The following is a 16,949-nucleotide window of genomic DNA, read 5'->3' as shown; positions in this document are numbered from 1 at the left end:
GGCTCACCCTCGCTGCACATCAACCTCATTTCCGGTCCAAACAGGCGGCAGTCTTTGAAATCTGCCATGTGCCATTTGGTGACAGGCAACTCGCTGGTGAACATAGTGGAGCATTTAGCAGCTAATGAGCCACGCATTTCCCTCAGGAGTTGGCAGAGAGCAAAAGATGTGGACTTGCATTTGCCAGGTGGCCAAAACCACCACATGAAATCTAATGCTGCATCAATATGTAAGAAGGCGACGGTTCGCAAACATGTTCGCCACAGCTTTACAAGGTGAAGCTAAGTTATGTTTGCAGCCACAATGTCTGCTTTTACGACAGCCTTCCTTTTTTTTGGAAACAGCGGTCGGTTTCCAAATGCTGTCATCGACCTTTACGACAAAACACACATACACACACACAGAGCAGGTGTGGGAATATATACAGTCTATCCAGTGACATACACTCACAAGTCGCTGATAAAGAGAACGCAGCAAAGGTGAGTTTGAAATAGAAACCGAAAGCAAAAAGCAAACAAAGCAGGAGCTCTCACTTTACACGGCATGACATTTAGATTCCTTCCGCTGAAATATACAACGTTGTGAGAGAGGGAAAAAAAGTGCGTGCGCTGCCGGTGCCGGCGCTGTATTTAATTAGGAGTCAAACATGTGGTATTTAAATGGTAAATTAGCAGAGCTGTGAATTGGCCGTGTTGGTCCAAGCTGTGGCAGGGAGCACATGTAGCAGCTCCGGGGATGTCCACACATGCAAACACCCACACAAAGCCATACACCCCACTGAGCAAAGCCATAACAGCACACAATTAATTACACTCTTAATTAATCCCAGAACTCAAAAGGCCAACAACACACACTGTACAGAGGACCGCACGGCAAGTCGAGAGTGTGTGTGTGTGTGTAATGGCACGCCTTTGATTAGCTGGTGTGTGCGTGTCCATTTGTGAAATTTTGAATATGTTTAAAGGGCCAGTTTGCCCAAATTACAGGCCAAGTGGTATCTCGCCATGCAGATAGTTTTGGTTGTTGGGCTCCGTGTGCTCGTTTTATGTCGAGCAACTGGAGCGTTGTTCCTGGAAAGAGATGGGCTGGCAGCAGAAAAATGCTTTGGTGATTTCGGTAAACCGCCCCTTTAAGCATGTTTCCAGCGCTGTATGGAGCACGTCCATGTCTGTTTCAGATACTCACTGCACTCCGAGGACGCGCACGCCATATTTTGGCGTTCTTCTGCCTGCCGGTCCATCCGTCAGCCTGCCTCATGCACACCAAGCGTGTGTTGTGATGCAAATGAGGCCCGCTGCCTCCACGCTACAACACCACTTTTTAATTGAACCTTTTGATCTGTGGCTAATTCCACTAATTAGCGGCACGATTCTCCCAACAGAATGTTTGCTGTCGTGTGTGTGTGTGTGTGTGTGTGCGTCCTCTTTTTGCTAACTACCCACCAAGCCAATTGCCGGCTGGCATTTTGAAAGGGCTTCCAAAAAAAGCAAATCTCTTGTTCTTTATCTGAGGCACAGAACAGACAGGTGCGCTGTTAAAGGTAATAACGTTACATCAAGAAAAAAAAAGCACAGATGCTCATTATACAGGCAGACACAGGGAAACGAGCAGTAAGTGTTTTATGTGCCTGTATAGTTTTATATCTGTGTTGTATTCTCATCGCCTTCAAGTGTGGAAGCGACTGAGCAAGAGACATGAGTCTGTGCTGATATGAATGCAGCAGCAGCCTATTAGTGAATACAGTTTATACACTCTGTGTTAATGTGATGATTCCTTTTAATTTGTGCCTCCGCGTAGTAAATTATGGGTCTGTGATATAGATGTACAAATGGCCTTCAAGTGCCTCATGTATATGCACTGGCGCTTACGCAAAGGTTAAGGAACTGCAAACAAGACAATCCAGTATAAAGTTCTTATATAATCTGTATTTAAAGGAATACTCCACTGGATTTCTTGCATCTTGCCATCTTTAGCTTTCTAATTCACACCTGCAGCCACCTGCATTCATAGCACAGATCTGATCCGACTGAGACACAAAGTCACGGCGAAAACGCGCCAAAATGTCAAAAAACTCGAGTCTTAAGATGCTCCTGCAGCATAATCTGTCTCCTCATTACTCTTCAGTTAGTTATTAGCCAGTTATTAGTTGGCTGCAAACATCTTTCATGCAAAAACGCCAAAAAATTCTGATGTATCTGTTGCTTTTCTTTTGTTTTTTGTTCCAATAAATTGAATATATTTGCTTCTGTTGGACAAAACAAGCAGTCTGGGAACACATTTTCACGTCTTACTAATGAAACAAATAATCAATTAATTGAGAAACCAGACAGCAGATGAATCAACAATGAAAATAGTCAGTTTCTATGGATGTTTTCATACATTTTGCCTCTGGGTCGCCGGTACAATCCAATATAAGTGCTGCACATTTGCATGTGAGTATTCCCTTAATGGTGCCATCTTCCGCTACTTTCACATTGTCCAAAAAAAGTCCAGCTAATAAATCAGCCTTTTTAAAAAAAAAAACACGAAAATTAACTTTTTCATTTCAAACATCAAGCCGGGGCCCCGTCAGATGCTTTGAAGAAAATTAAGTGCACAGTTCCTCCTGATTTTTACACTCGAGTGAAAGCTCTTAAAAGGCCGCCTCCATTTTGGTGCTAAAGAAAAAAAAAAAGGTTTTCACACTGAAAAATTAACTTTGATTTAATCTACAAAACCCCGGCTTACTGAGAGCAAACACTGGATGTCAAAATAATTAATTACTCCGTTTCTACTCTCAAAGCAGCGATCGCGTTTAAGCAAGAAAAGAACTATCTCACTTTTACAGTGTTTCCACACACACACCTCCTGCTTCCTTCTCCATTGTTGCAGGTTCTCTGTGAATCTCCAAAGCTGTCTTGATAACTAGGAACCCCCCGCTGCCTCACTCCCCTAGATAGCCGATTACCGCAGCCCTCCCACTGATAAAACCGGGGCCTTGCATCACCAGCTCTCCTTACAAAGCTTCGTTAGCGCTCTCCTCCCTCAGCCCTTCCGACCGCACTGGCTTTCAGGACGGCGATCGCTCCAGATAGAAAACTCTGACGTGAGTTGTTATTGTCGCTGTGAGGAAGTTGCTTCTTTTGCAGGAATATAAATCAGAGGGCGAACGCGGAAGAAAACAAACCGAGGCAGCTCTCAGAGGTGATAAAAGGCCTTCATTAAGTTCAAATGTTAAACGGTTTGAACGCGTGGCAGAAATTTAACACCCTCATAATGTTTCCCTCGAAGAACTGCCTTTGACTCTTTTCCTTTATCCCATTTGCCTTGAATGAGTGTTTATGCGGTCTCCTGTGGCATGTGTGCGGTTGAGGGAGCTGCCGAGTTGAACTCGTATGTTTGATGTCACACAACAAAGAGCGCTCGGCCTGGAAGCGCCGCGCTGCGAAACAGCAACACAGCACGGTTACAAACTTGGAATGCCGTGTCAGCTTTCGGCACTGCTGACTTTTCCCTCGCCTCTGTTTCTCGACTCGTGCCAGTCAAAAAAAAAAAAAAAACGAGGAGGAAGCGAGGCGGGGGAGGCGCAGGGGTTGTCGGGGGCTGTGAAGAAGGCAGCCTCGCCCGTCCTCGTGCCAACCCGAGCACGGCCGCTCTAGCCTGCGTGCACGCACGTGGATCGCCCCTCCAATCGAGGGCAAAGCATGATTGTGATCTCAAAAGTGGCAGCAACACTCAAGACGACAACTGATTATGTCTGCTTTCCTCGTTGCACTTGAGAAATCACTTGAGCGCAGCAGAGCCGACGGTTTGGCCAAAGATGCAACAGATGCAAATCTGTTCGCTTTTTGTTGTTGGTTCGAGATCGGAAACCCCACTGCGGCCAGACAATCAGGACACAATCAGCAACTTCAGCCACACAAGTTGGCTTATTTGCATAACAACCATGAAGGACAGTCAGTCACCTTTTTTCTTACGATACTCTGGAAAAAAGTACACAGTTAAAAAGCAGCCACAGACAAATCAGGGTCTGCCCCCACGCAGCTGTGAGAGCAATGGCGAGGTCGACTGGTGACCCGGCTGACAGTCCAGTTAATTGCAAAGGTGAATTTGCCAGTGTGTGTGTTTACGCAGATGATATTTTTGAGCTAACACATTGTAGGATGGCGTGAAGTCAATGTAGGCATGCTTCAAGTCAGGTAAGATCGAGCAGATCAGGATAATTATGGCAAGCTTCATTACAGCAAGCAGTATAAGTCTATAATGGCGTGCATGAGCCATATTACAGGTCACTGCTCATTTTTTTCTACCACGTTACCAGATTTTGTTTGTGTTAGAGGGTGCTACAATCACCTGCTCCCCTGTCCTGAACAAGACCTGCCTGAGGTGAGCCCTCCTCACACACACACACACACACACACACACGAACACGCCGCTCGTGCACTCGCTGATGTGCGTTCGACACACGCACACACGCACATCTGATGCCATTCCGGAGCAGCGGCCTTGAGACGCAGCACTCTAATTAAGTAAATGAGAGAATCGCTGTGGCAGATGGTGGGAGACGACGAGAAGGCAAATAGCCACACTTCCTCCTCTGTCTGTCTGGGCAGCCTGCAGGGCTGCAACTGTTTCCCTTCCTCTCACCTCTGCCGTTTTTTCTCTGCTTCTTCTGCCTCTTTCTGGTGATTCACTCTGGAAGAGCTCGCTTTCTTGCTGTCGAGACCTTTTTGTCCGTTATCCACGTTATCTCTGTCTCTCTGTCGCCGCTGTTACGTCAGTGTGTGTGCGCCTACTGTACGCCATGTCCCATGCCCCGCGGGTAGATAGCAGGTCCCCGAGAGGAAATGGAAAGTGGAAATGAAATATGACTGCCTGCGTGAGTGTCTAATATGTTCCTATGTAGGACAAATCGCACGTCTTTCCCCTTCCGATATTTGATGCAAGTGTAATTTCTGTGCTGCTTAGCCTGACCCTGTGTGTCTGACGGTGTGTGTGTGTGTGTGTGTGTGTGTGTGTGTGTGTGTGTATTCTCTAACTGGCTCTACTCTACTCAACTCTCTCTCACCATCTTATCTTCACTTAAAAGAGAAAAAATGGGTGTTGCATAGACTCTCGTGACATTTTGTCGGAGTCATGTTGCTTGGATACAAATTGCTTATCTGTGTTGCAGTTCTGGGATTCCTGATGTTCAATAAAACGTCTGAAATGAGTGAAATTCTATTAAAAAAGCGTCAATCTGTAAAGTTGTAATTGCGGAGATTTCCATGAAATCAAACCCCATTTTTATTTCTGGTCTGCATGTCTTCAGCAGGAGCCACTCAGTGCATTAACATCCAGTTTGTAGCGTTTGGCCTCTTTACACTGTGCAGTGTTAGCCAAAGTGTTACCCTTCTGGCTAACTCCAGCATATTTACAGTGACATTGATGCATTGTTCCTGGAAAAATACATAAAAATACATAATGTGTTAAGTTAATGTTAATGCAAACCAAACGTGCCCCCTCCCCTGCTGCTTCACATTAAAACAGTCTTGTATTGTGAAGACCTCGGTACGGTATTTGTCTTTTAGCATTCATTTTCTGCATCATCCCAATCAACAAGGACTGAAATCTGAGAAGGATTACAACTCTTCCGCCCTCTTTCTTGCTAAAACCACAAGATGAGGTGCTTAATTTCTCCAACTTCAGTTAAAGTGTTTGAGATTTGGGTTATAACCGGCTTTGAGCAGCCTGCAAATCCCCAGAAATCCCCAGAAAGACAACAAATAACACACATCTCTCTCTCTGTCGCTTTACAAACACTGTCTGATGAGCGTTATCTTATTTTTTTACCCAACTGGATTCATAGTGTTTCTTCAACTGGAAAAAGCCTCTAAAAGCAGCCTATAATCCGGCACAAAAAAGCTATGACAGACCACGAGAAGGACTTTTGTGAGTGAACCTGTTTGTATGCCCCACCGCCCCGCGGTTGAAATATGATTTCAAGGGAGTGAAAGCCTTTTGAGAATTTCATTTTCGAGCGGAACGCGGGCTCGCAGAGGGCAGCAGCATGACGCCACGAAGCGCCGTCCGTAACGCCGGACGATGAGACCACGTGTGTTTTCGACTCCATTTATCTCTGCCTGTCTGAATGTCTCTCTGTCTGTCTTTCATAGCTACTCTCTGTATTTTCTCACAGCGCTTATCAGCAGGAAAACACGTGAATACCAGCAGCCGCTCTGGAATTTAATGGACTTGGATTGAACCTGGGAACTGAAAACATTGAGACATTTCAAGTCTTTTCATATCAGTTTGGTTATATTTGAATTAAGCTGCCTCGATTGCTGCTTTATGTGACATTTCCTCTCTTGTTTTCGCGCTCCGGCTTTAGCTTGCAAATTACAGTCCAGGTCTTCGTGTGCTCAAACAGTGACCTCGTTGATTAATGGAATGTTAGTCATCCTAAATGTCAATCAACAATAATAAATGCAGTGGAGTTATTTATCAAGCAAAAATACTGAACATACACTGTTTCCAGCCTCACAAATGTGGGTTTTATTCATCATAAATTATTTATCTTTGGTTTTGAGACTGGTGAGCAGACAAAACAAACAATATGCAACTCTGGGGAATCGATTAATCGATAACCAGGTCAATTACCTGCAACCCTTATTAATAACCCTGTCAGCTACAGAATATATTGATGCTCTGTACCCCTACTTTTCTTTGCCAAATACTGTTTTGAAAGAAATAGGGACACATTGTTATAGAGCTGTAAAGTCCACAGAGGGAGGACATCATGGTGGGCAGATGACTGGACTGTATATAAATGGACGACATGATGTGAAGCCAAGACATGTAGATCGCCCCCTGGTGGCTGGCTGCAGTGCAAAAATCAAAGGACGCATCAAACACATTTTTAGAGTCGTAAACCAGGAAGAAGTGGGCTTGTGTCATGGCTGACAGCTGTGATTGACTCGTGATTGAGTCGGGTGGGTGTACGGGCGGGACCTCCATACGACAGCTCCATCCCCCCGATCGCTGTGCAGACTCTGGCTCCGAATGACATCTTACCAGGGTAAGATGGCGGCTGCATATTTTGGCTTCATTTTTGTATAGTGGGAGGCGTCAAATTTTAAAAAATAGTTTTGGCCATTTTTGCTTTTATTGAGCAAAGAGAGAGAGAGGCGGATGTGGCACTTATTTGATCGATCCCAATTCAAACCATACATTCGTCCATCTTAGACTATTTTATTCATGCAGAGCTGCTGTGTGGTTACTCATGTTTAGGCTAAATTTCATCTTTGAGAACTTAAAAAAAAGAGGTTACTTTTCTGTTTTTATATGCACTCAAGTGGCAAATTATGCACACGCTATTTACGTCTTAGTTGTCAGGGGAAGACACTGTATTTTAGAGAAAATAAATGAATTATGTTGCCAGTGAATGAATGTTTTGTAGATAGATATGTTTTTGCTCTGGCAGCAAACAGTAGATCTGTGCATAATCCACTCGGCAATCCCAGAGAAACCAATATATATTTGCCCGATGCAAATGAGCTGGTGGTGATTTTATTGTAAGGACGCATGGTTGAAAACAAACACACTGTGTGCACACACACATGCAGTGTTTGTTCTCTTTTTGTCGTCTTCAGGTACAACAAACGCGTGCGACCTCATCAGCATGATCCGCAGAGGCAAGACAACACAAGGCCGCGTGTGTGCCTGCTTGGTGATGGTCCACCCCACCGATGCAAATATAGATCTGAACACACAATCGCACAGTAGACGGTTGACAAACACACAACTGCAGAGCTGCACACACACACACACAAACACACACACACACACACACACACACACACACACACACACACACAGACAGTGAGTGCCTGTGTGGCCCGGGCTGATTAATTGGAGCGTTCAACAGCGGTGATAGCTGTACTCCTCAGAGACAACACGCTGTCTCTCTCACTCCACCTTAACCTCTGTTGGACACACACACATACTGTAACCACGCACCTACACACACATCATCCTTTCCTTTCTCGGCTGAAATTAGACCACCACCTCTCCTGCCTTCTCTCTGCCTCTGTCTCCCATCTTGCAAATGACCCACCATCAGCCAGCTTTCACCTTGCCGATAGCGGTGGCGCTTTGCCGTGGAGCAACTAGTTAAGGTGCGGCGCAGGGGAGCACTCAGGTGTGTGTGTGTGCGTGCGCGGGCACCTGAGAGTGTGTGGGTTTTTTTGCCTCTCAGCTGCACACAAATTAATGAGCCGACGCACAAAAGCCACAGAAATGCACAAACAGATTCTTGTAAGTGCACTCTATCCAGCCTCTCTCATCTTTCTCGGCGCTGAAGGTGACTCACCTTCACACACACACACACACAAAATTACAGCAAAGCCTGGCCAAGGTTTTCTCCTCCGCGAGTTTTATGTACCTTTAAACCAGCCGAAGGAGCCATATTTCTGCTGGACTGCAAGGTGACTTCAGAGAGACAAAAAAAAGGGGGAGAGGTGGGGGTAATGAGGATAAGAAGAACAAGTGGCGGCGGAAAAAGAGTCCCCACCTTTGGTCAAGGTATTGTTCCACACTGGCCGACCCACAATCCCTCACTATCACCCTTTCTATTGTCTTCCCCTCATCCTCTCATGCTCCCTCCTTATCTATCCTTGGAGACTCTCCATCTATTCGTCTCGCTTTGTCTTCCCTCGCTCTCTAACACACACACACACACACACACACACACACACACACACACACCTCCACCTTCTCCCTCTCTCTCTCTATTCCCTCTCTCCCCAGTCAGCTGTCACTGCTGCCACTTCCTCGCGCCCACTCATTTATTACAGGTCACCATCGGAGAGGGGGCCGTTGAAAAAGGACAGCGTGTCCCATCTGAACACACACACACACACACACACGTACGTGCACACACATTATGCATGGATTTCCAAATACTGTACATAAACACATGGAAAGTTTCAAGAGGAAATAATATGTACAAAATTTTGCATATTTGCCTATTAGACCCTCCCATACGCTCCCTATCTCTCTCTCTCTCTCTCTCTCTCACACACACACACAGCCTTGCCAACAGGTACATCAGAATAAAAAAAACTTGCATGCATGCTGACTTGGAAAAAAAAAAAAAACTAAATGCACAATGAAGGCAAACCAGCCCAGACACAACCAAACATCACAACATTTGCAAATCCTCGCACTTTTGCACCACAAACTGTCACGCTGGCAGAATCCTGCCAATTTTACCAATTGCCACAGATTTACACATAAAAGCATTCCAATTCAAAACCACTTCACCAGCCAAAGTCAAATTAAAATGAAGCCTCAGTCTCCAAAAACAAACCTTGTGTGCGAGAGGAATTCGATCCCCAGAACTCGCCTTCTCAGGCAGTCCGTACCCCAAGGATGTGCTACATATCTCTGAACAAGCTCCTCAGACTTGTTTTTACCAAAATTGAACCATTCTAATACTAAAACTCTGTGGGTTATTGAACTTGCTCCACCAGGGTTACCTTATATACCACATTCAGGTCTACATTCATCTTTCTGCATTGCCTTTAAACAGGTCATTCCTCAGATCCTAAGAGATTCCTGAACTCATCCATACTCTAACTTACTGTATGTTTGTTTTATTAGCTGTTAAAAGTGGCACAGTTTTTCACAGTGGACCATAATTTGTTAAAAAGACGGCACAAAAATGCTTGCAAATAGCTGTTTTTCTTGCTTACGTCACTCAATACAATCATAAAAATGCAAAACCCTCCTGAAGGGACTAACAAATGTGAAGACCTGCACATGCACAAACTCAGGCACGGCTGCGGGACTCTCCTCTCATTATTTTGCCCTTGACAGAGAACACAGCATGTTTCCATAGCTCGAACACAGTTTTAATCTCGTGGAATTAGCTGAACATGAGTGAATCGAGGAGAGTGATACTTGTGTGGAACTGCGTTCGTGTCCTTTAAATACTCTAACAACATCTCACTGATATAACATTTTAATCCTGGTAAGCATTCCCTTTCTGCGCCATGACAACAACTGGAAAAACACAATAATCACTTGTTTTTTCTCTTTTTTTATTGTCGGCAAATGTTCAGAAAAAAGAATTAAAAACAGAGAGATACAGACAGACTCTGGCAGAAATAGCCTGATAGACACAAAGGCGCACATGCCCAAGCATACAGAGTATCAATCACACACACACACACACACACACACACAGAGTGACACACACATTCACACAGTGCCAGACAGATTAAGGCCCTGATTAAGGCGGATGTCGCATAAAAGTCTTGGAACAGTAAATATCCTTAATTTGTAGTGTAATTAAACAGATTAGCTGCCGTGAATATCTTAACAGGGATTAGTTTACACACAATACACCAGGCGGGCTTGACTACACACGCACGCACACACACACACAAACACACACACACACACAAACACAGGGAGGAAACCAATGAAAAACATCAAAAATAGCGATGTTCTTTACGGCCTTAAGATGCAACTGCGAGACAAGTTGGTGTGTAAAGGCGTGTGCATGAGTGTGTATCGTGACATCAAGATATAGAGAGAGGCAGAGAGAGAGAGAGAGAGAGAGAGAGAGAGAGAGAGAGAGGATGCAACAAAGGTGAAGACACAAATCTACAAGTCGGGGTTGAATTGCCGGATCGACACGTGCACAGATGAGGGATTAGAGACCAGTGATCATTTCTTCTTTCACAGACTTTCATTAAAACGCCAGGCTTTGTCAAGGTTACAGGGGGAGGGAGGGGGGGAATTCTATTGTGATTTTAATGGCCTCTATTGTGCTGCGCTGAGAGGCAGAACAGAAAGCAAGGGAAGCAAGTAAAAGACGGCAAAGGGACGAGAAGAAAAAGCCCAGACTCGTCATGAAAGGCCGAGTCGATGGCACTTGATCCTGCTTCGCCAAAGAAGGGCTGCCAATCAAAGGAAGCTGAACACTGTCCCACTTCCTGTGTTGGCCTCGCGCCTGAGTGCAGCACTGCAAATGTACATTCAAAGCCAGCGCTTGTGTACACAAGCAAAGACACGCAAACGGATGCATACGCGTTTGTCTCACGAAGCAGATTGAGTTGAGCACACATGACATCAGTGAGTTGCACCGCTAATGCACAACACTGCAGGGCACGATCATCGCACAGCATAAAACAGCCTTTTTAGAGCTGGTCCTAATTTGCCGTCTTCATGCTAAATGCTTGGAGCTGCAGAAGGAAAGTAAAGAAACTTTTTTTTATTGACTCATATTATGGAATGGAATTTTCTAAGTGTGTTAAAGCTTCATGGTGAATTGTATTCTGATCATGTGAAAGGTCAGCAGCAAATGGGGTGAAGAGTTCAAATAATTGTTGTCCAACACCCAGAGTCTGTGGGTGTAGCATCATCGCTATGCTTCCACAGGCATAAAAGCCTGGGAAATGGTCAAAAAGCTTCTTATTGGCTTCCATTAAATGATTAAGCCACATTCAGGAAGTAGAATTTGAATGACAGCCACTTATTAATCATTCACGTTTTTGTCACCATTTACTGCAACATAAATCTAGTTCAAAATAATCCCTTATGTTAGGTTTTAGTTGCAACTTCAAAGAACTATGATTTCTCTAAACTGCCAGCTCTCGTCATTCAATTAAAAACTAATTAGCATTTAGCTTTAGATGTAAAGCATATCTCACATTTGAGCTAACACAAATCAAACTGTTTAAAAATGAGGTCTGCTCTCTGACATCCTCAAAGTTTCCCACGTGGATGTGAACCAAAATCAGCCTCGAAACCTCCTTCCAAAGGGTTTAAGGCTCACAAGCCAAGAAGCAGACGCACACACTGGAACAGATACATGTGTGTAAGCATGTAAATGACAGGCTGAGTGGTGTCGGGAGCAGCCAACGCCATGTTGTCCATGAAACAAATTGGGTGTCGTGATTAAAGGGGAGAAAAATGAGCTGTTTTCCATTCACCCTGTGTGCTCAGTGACAGCCACACACACACACGGCTAATGAAAGACAGAGGGAAGAGTGTGTGTGTGAGAGAAAAAGAGGGAGGGAGGAAGAGAGGGGAGGACAAAGGCGAGGAAGGCCGCTAAGAAGGGGCAAGAAAAGCAGAGGGAGTGGATGATGATGCGGGGGAATAAAACAGAACGGCGATGTTAATGGGTGAGAACGGGGGGGGGAGGAAAGTGGACGAGAGCTAATGAAATAAAAGTCAAGGTAGAAGAAGGGTGAGGTGGTGTGAGTCAAACTGCTCGGAAAAGATCTGTGTGTGTTTGCTATGCTCGCCCGAGTGTGTGTGTGTGTGTGTGTGTGGGTGTGTGTGTGTGTGTGTGTAGGAAGCCCCTCAGACGCAGGATGGAGGCATTTGTCTCTGAGTGGAATTACAAGTGGCGGGCTGAACAAACCCTCCAGTGGTCTAGAAGAAACAGAGGAGGAGAAAGAAAAGATTCCTCTGTCTTTCCTGTCCTTGGCCATGCCTCGCTCGCACTGTGTGTGTGTGTGTGCGTGCGAGACAGCTGAGAGCAACACAAACCACTAAAAGTAGATTCAAGACTTGTACTTAAAGCAAACAATGAGGAAGCATAAAGCTGCCTCGCACTTAAAACCCACTAAACAAGGCTTCCGCTGCCCTTTCGCCCGTGAACCCGCGTGACTTGGATCGTGCGTGTGTGTTTGCATGCGTGTGTGTGTGTGTGGGAGAAAAATAAACAACAAGACTTTCGCGGAATCAGCATGCGAAAAGAAATTAAAAGGGGGCATGCAGATTCGAGGGTGTTTAAACTAAATCCCTGTGCATGGGTGGATTGTGTTTTCTGTGTGGGAGTGAGATCTCAGTCCTCCTGAAAGGGGACATCTGTGCCAGGCTTCCAGCCTCCAACTAGCCAATCTAACTCACACTAGGAGTTGGCACCGGACGCCTCGGCACAACCAAAGCCAACCCTGCTCATCATTAGGCAGCAAAGGCACGGGGGTTCAAAAGTCTGTCCTGCCAAACACACAAACACAGCGCCAGAGACGAAGAGGGACTAAGAAGCTTCGGGGATGATTACAGAGGCCAATAAAGCCGCTATTTTGCACCCAAGCCTTGGATGTTTTCCTTCCCATGCTGTGCAGTTGTGATTCTGCATGTAAATATTTGGGTGTTTCGCAAACGCGAAAGAACAGAAGCCCCTCTATACAGCCGGCGGCAAACAAAATGTCAGCGAACAGGCTCGTGACGTCGCTAGATCGCTCTCCAATGCACGGGAAGAGAAAAGTAGGAGGCAAAGAGATACTTTTTTTTCCCTCCCCCGAGAGAGGGAACAGCGTCATCTTTGTCTGACCCGTGCAGATCATGAGCGCTGATTCAGACGGCGAGCACCAGGAGAGGTGCTGCCTCGGGCCTTGGAGAAGCGTTCCATCACCCCCACGGTCGTTTGTAAGGCCTCCCTTCTGGCCCGCTGAGACCGTCCAGTTGTGACGGAGGGAGCAAATACCAGCCCACACCTCAATGTCACCCTCGCTGAGCTGCAATTATTACTCCTTTGTGCAAACGGCCATTTTCTTTTTTTATTCCCCCTATCTCAGGCTGCTTCCGTTCCACCGGAGGACGCCGACCACGTCTCCATCAGCTCGTCAGGAGCGATCACGGCACATTTGACGAACATCCAGCCCAAGCCCGACACGGGTTAAAGCCTGGCAGATATCAAGTTATGATAGCAATGTTGACTAATTTAGAGCAAGATTGAATTCCTTCACCCCCCTCATCTCTCATGCTGTCAAATAAAGGGCTCGCGGTCTAGACTGATGCTATCAAAAAAAGCTTAATTAGCTTGTAATAAATTCTCATTTCCGTCAGTCTTCTACAAAGCCTCGGCCAGCACCGTGGCTCCGTGTGTGCCAGCTGACAGACGCCCAGTAATTTGATACTGGCATTCAGCAGGTTTCCTCTCCCGCCGCCCCCCCCCCCATTTCACAGGAGAGCTCGTCTTTAAATGTCACCCAAACACACACGTGCGCAGGCAGCGTTTGCAGCGTCCGCTTCGAGAAGCAGACAAATAGACAGCGGCGCAGCGGGTGATGATGAAACCGCTGCGGAGAGCTTCGTTTAAAAAGGTGCAAAAGGTGAGAGTTTTTGGAAAACCTCAGCTGTCTGTTTCGCCCGAATCAAAGACGGAGGAGCGGATCACGCCCTCACAAGTTAAATACCCAAGATTCACCCTGTCAAGGCTCTGCAGAGGAATCAGCTGTTCAACAGAATATCATCGCCTTTGATTTGGCACTGAAATCAACTGACTCCCAAACAAACTGGAAGCTGGTCTTCATCTTGGAAATAGTAGCTTGACAGATATTACTGGTGTTTTCCAGGGCCTTCAACCCCCTCCCACCATTCTTCCTGTGATGAGATGAGGCTATGATTTAGAGCTGAGGAATGTTCATTTTCAAAAATGTTAAATTTCACCACCTCTTGCTGCCATTTGCAGACACCAAATATGCAAGGTTTTGGCAACTCTTTTCCTAATTGCTTGTTTTACAAGCAAAAAAAAGCCAAACATTGTGAGAACTTGATGTTTCTGTTTGTTATTTCTGACAGTTCACTGAATGTCTTTCAGTTTTCGACTGCTGGTTGAATAAAACAAGCTGCATCAGCGTGGGCAGTGAGGAACTATAGCGGGCGTCCTTAATTTAGAAGATAATTATTAGATTAATCAATAATGACGAAAATCATGAGTTGCACCCCTCACCTCGTTATCCCACCAAAGGCAGAGCAACCAGTGAGTCATGGATGTCAGCTGACTCCCTTCAGACCTGAGTGATTTGGGATGTCTGGCAGAGAAAAGCTGGTTTAACTGTTCAGATTTTTTGTGCTGCTTCGCCTTCCAAGAGCTGGAATTTTGCTTCATGAGCAAAAACCTGCCGTGCAAGTCCAAGATGGAGGAGAAAGTTGATCAGCCTCCAATAAATGAACACTTGAACGCATCAGCATTGCCAATCCTGAACTCTGAATCAGTTTTTTTGTTTGTTTTTATGTTTCACTTACATCAAAATTAAGATTAATCTGCGTCTGCAGAGGCGTCCACACAGATGCACTGGGATCCTCTCACACTGCCAAGAGTCTGTCAGAATTCAGCAAAACATCAATCAAGTTGCCCGCAATGCGAATGCCTTCATTTTTGGCACGCGTGTGGCCACACTGTACATAACACACGCATAGTCGGGTGTATAGAGCAGACCGGCTGACTGGCAGCAGCGCTGCAGACATTCGTCTCGCAGCAGGAGCGCAGTGACAGATTCAATCACCATGTTAAACACCAGTGAGGTGAACATCTCTAGCCTTGACTTCCTTCAACCTGATATGGCTTCAAATGTGCGTGATGTATGGTGGAGGGTCTGAATTTGAAGAGCGACAGTAAGGAGAGGGAGAGCAAGTGAAAGGGAGATGAAAGAGTGGACAGATAGCACACAAATATCTGCTCACCCGCTAACACCCACACGCACAATGAAGTTCCCAAGAGGCATAGCTCAGATTCTTGGGCCAAATTTGCATCACAAATATCTTGGAGGGGAGTGTGTGCATGGAGAATAAATAAAGCAGCGAGGGTGCCACTTTTTCCTCCCCATTCATCCCGCCTGTCACCCATCCATCCATGCATCCATCCACTCCTGTTTAATAGGCGGCATTCGGCGCCTTGCATCCAAGATCCACACCACAGCCAGCGGGGGAGTGTGTGTGTGTGTGTGTGTGTGTGTGTGTGTGTGTGTGTGTGTGTGTTTGTTTGTTTCTCCAGCTCTGCCTGAGAGCCACAAAACCAGCCAAAACTCGACCTGTCCTTGGAGGCGGGAAGAAAAGCGTCCTGGAATCCCATTTGTGCCACTGAGGGTTTGGCCGATGGCCAAATTCACCTCTGAACATCAATCCACACACTCTCCTGTGTTCCCACTTCCTGCTTCTGCTCCCATTCCCACTTCGTCATCCCTTGCCAAAGCTTGATTATATCAATTACGGAGACAGATTCTGGCATCGTGAACTCCACATCAGCCCAAAATGAAACAGAAAATATTCCTGTGCAAACAGCGGGAGTGCATCTCATAGTCTGATAATCGTCAAAAGCAGACATTCAACCAAACCTCACAGAATAAAAGAGCAAATTAAAGTCTGTATTGATCAGATATCAGCAAATCTGTGAACAAAAGCTCATGGGAAAAGTTCCACGGCACTATCTCTCAGCCTCAAAGCCTCTAACAGTTAATTTGCTAGCAGAATGAGATTCTGTTGCATCATGAGCAAATTATCTCACAGCAAGTGGCAAAACCTCAAAAGTTACATGTTGCAGGAGCAAATATCACAGCAAAACTATGTGCAAATACCCTACAGGGGTGCCAAAAGAATATTGCTGCTAAGACATCAATAAAAATATCATGAACTTCACTATAAATTGACTATTGAGCACCATGGATGTCATACAAGTTTTTATGAGAATATTGCAGGAGCATTAAAGGGATTTTCGTCCAGGGACTGACACCGCGGGGGTCCGAATGATGAAAGAGAGATGTTTTCCCACCGCTTTTATAGCCCTCAGTATATCTGCTACATCTAAATTAGTCAAAGACAGTAAAGAGTGAAAACTGTGCCACTGGTGCAATCGAGCCCAAGTCATGTAAATCAACGCAAATAGCCGCGGTCCCCGATCTGTATCAATGTCCGCTTGAGGGAATTAAAACGGTGGCGCATTCATTCATATTTAGGGTGCAATGTGAAACGGTGGGGTACGGGGCTCGTGTGAGCTGCGCTCACACCAGAGATTCGCCGTCTTCCTGTGGATTTCGAAAGACATTTCATCCCCGATTTCTCTTCCCCAAAAGATTTACCGACTCATGCGCGCAAGCAAGTGGATTTTGAGCATTTTCCGCTCAAAAATGTGTCCTCAACGCGCTTAAAAATCCAGATAATGGCTCAAAGAAGCAGATTTGAGGAGG

General features: G+C 45.7%; 1 protein-coding gene across 1 annotated transcript in view; it reads right to left on the bottom strand.

The window, feature by feature from the left end:
• Positions 1 to 16,949, bottom strand: part of LOC121627685 (receptor tyrosine-protein kinase erbB-4-like) — a 247,084-nt gene that overhangs the window by 229,749 nt on the left and 386 nt on the right. The gene's annotated exons all lie outside the window — the stretch shown is intronic.

The sequence above is a fragment of the Chelmon rostratus genome, chromosome 24 (genome assembly GCF_017976325.1).
Source record: "Chelmon rostratus isolate fCheRos1 chromosome 24, fCheRos1.pri, whole genome shotgun sequence".
Classification (NCBI taxonomy): domain Eukaryota; kingdom Metazoa; phylum Chordata; class Actinopteri; order Chaetodontiformes; family Chaetodontidae; genus Chelmon; species Chelmon rostratus.
This window is presented reverse-complemented; position numbering and strand designations above follow the sequence as displayed.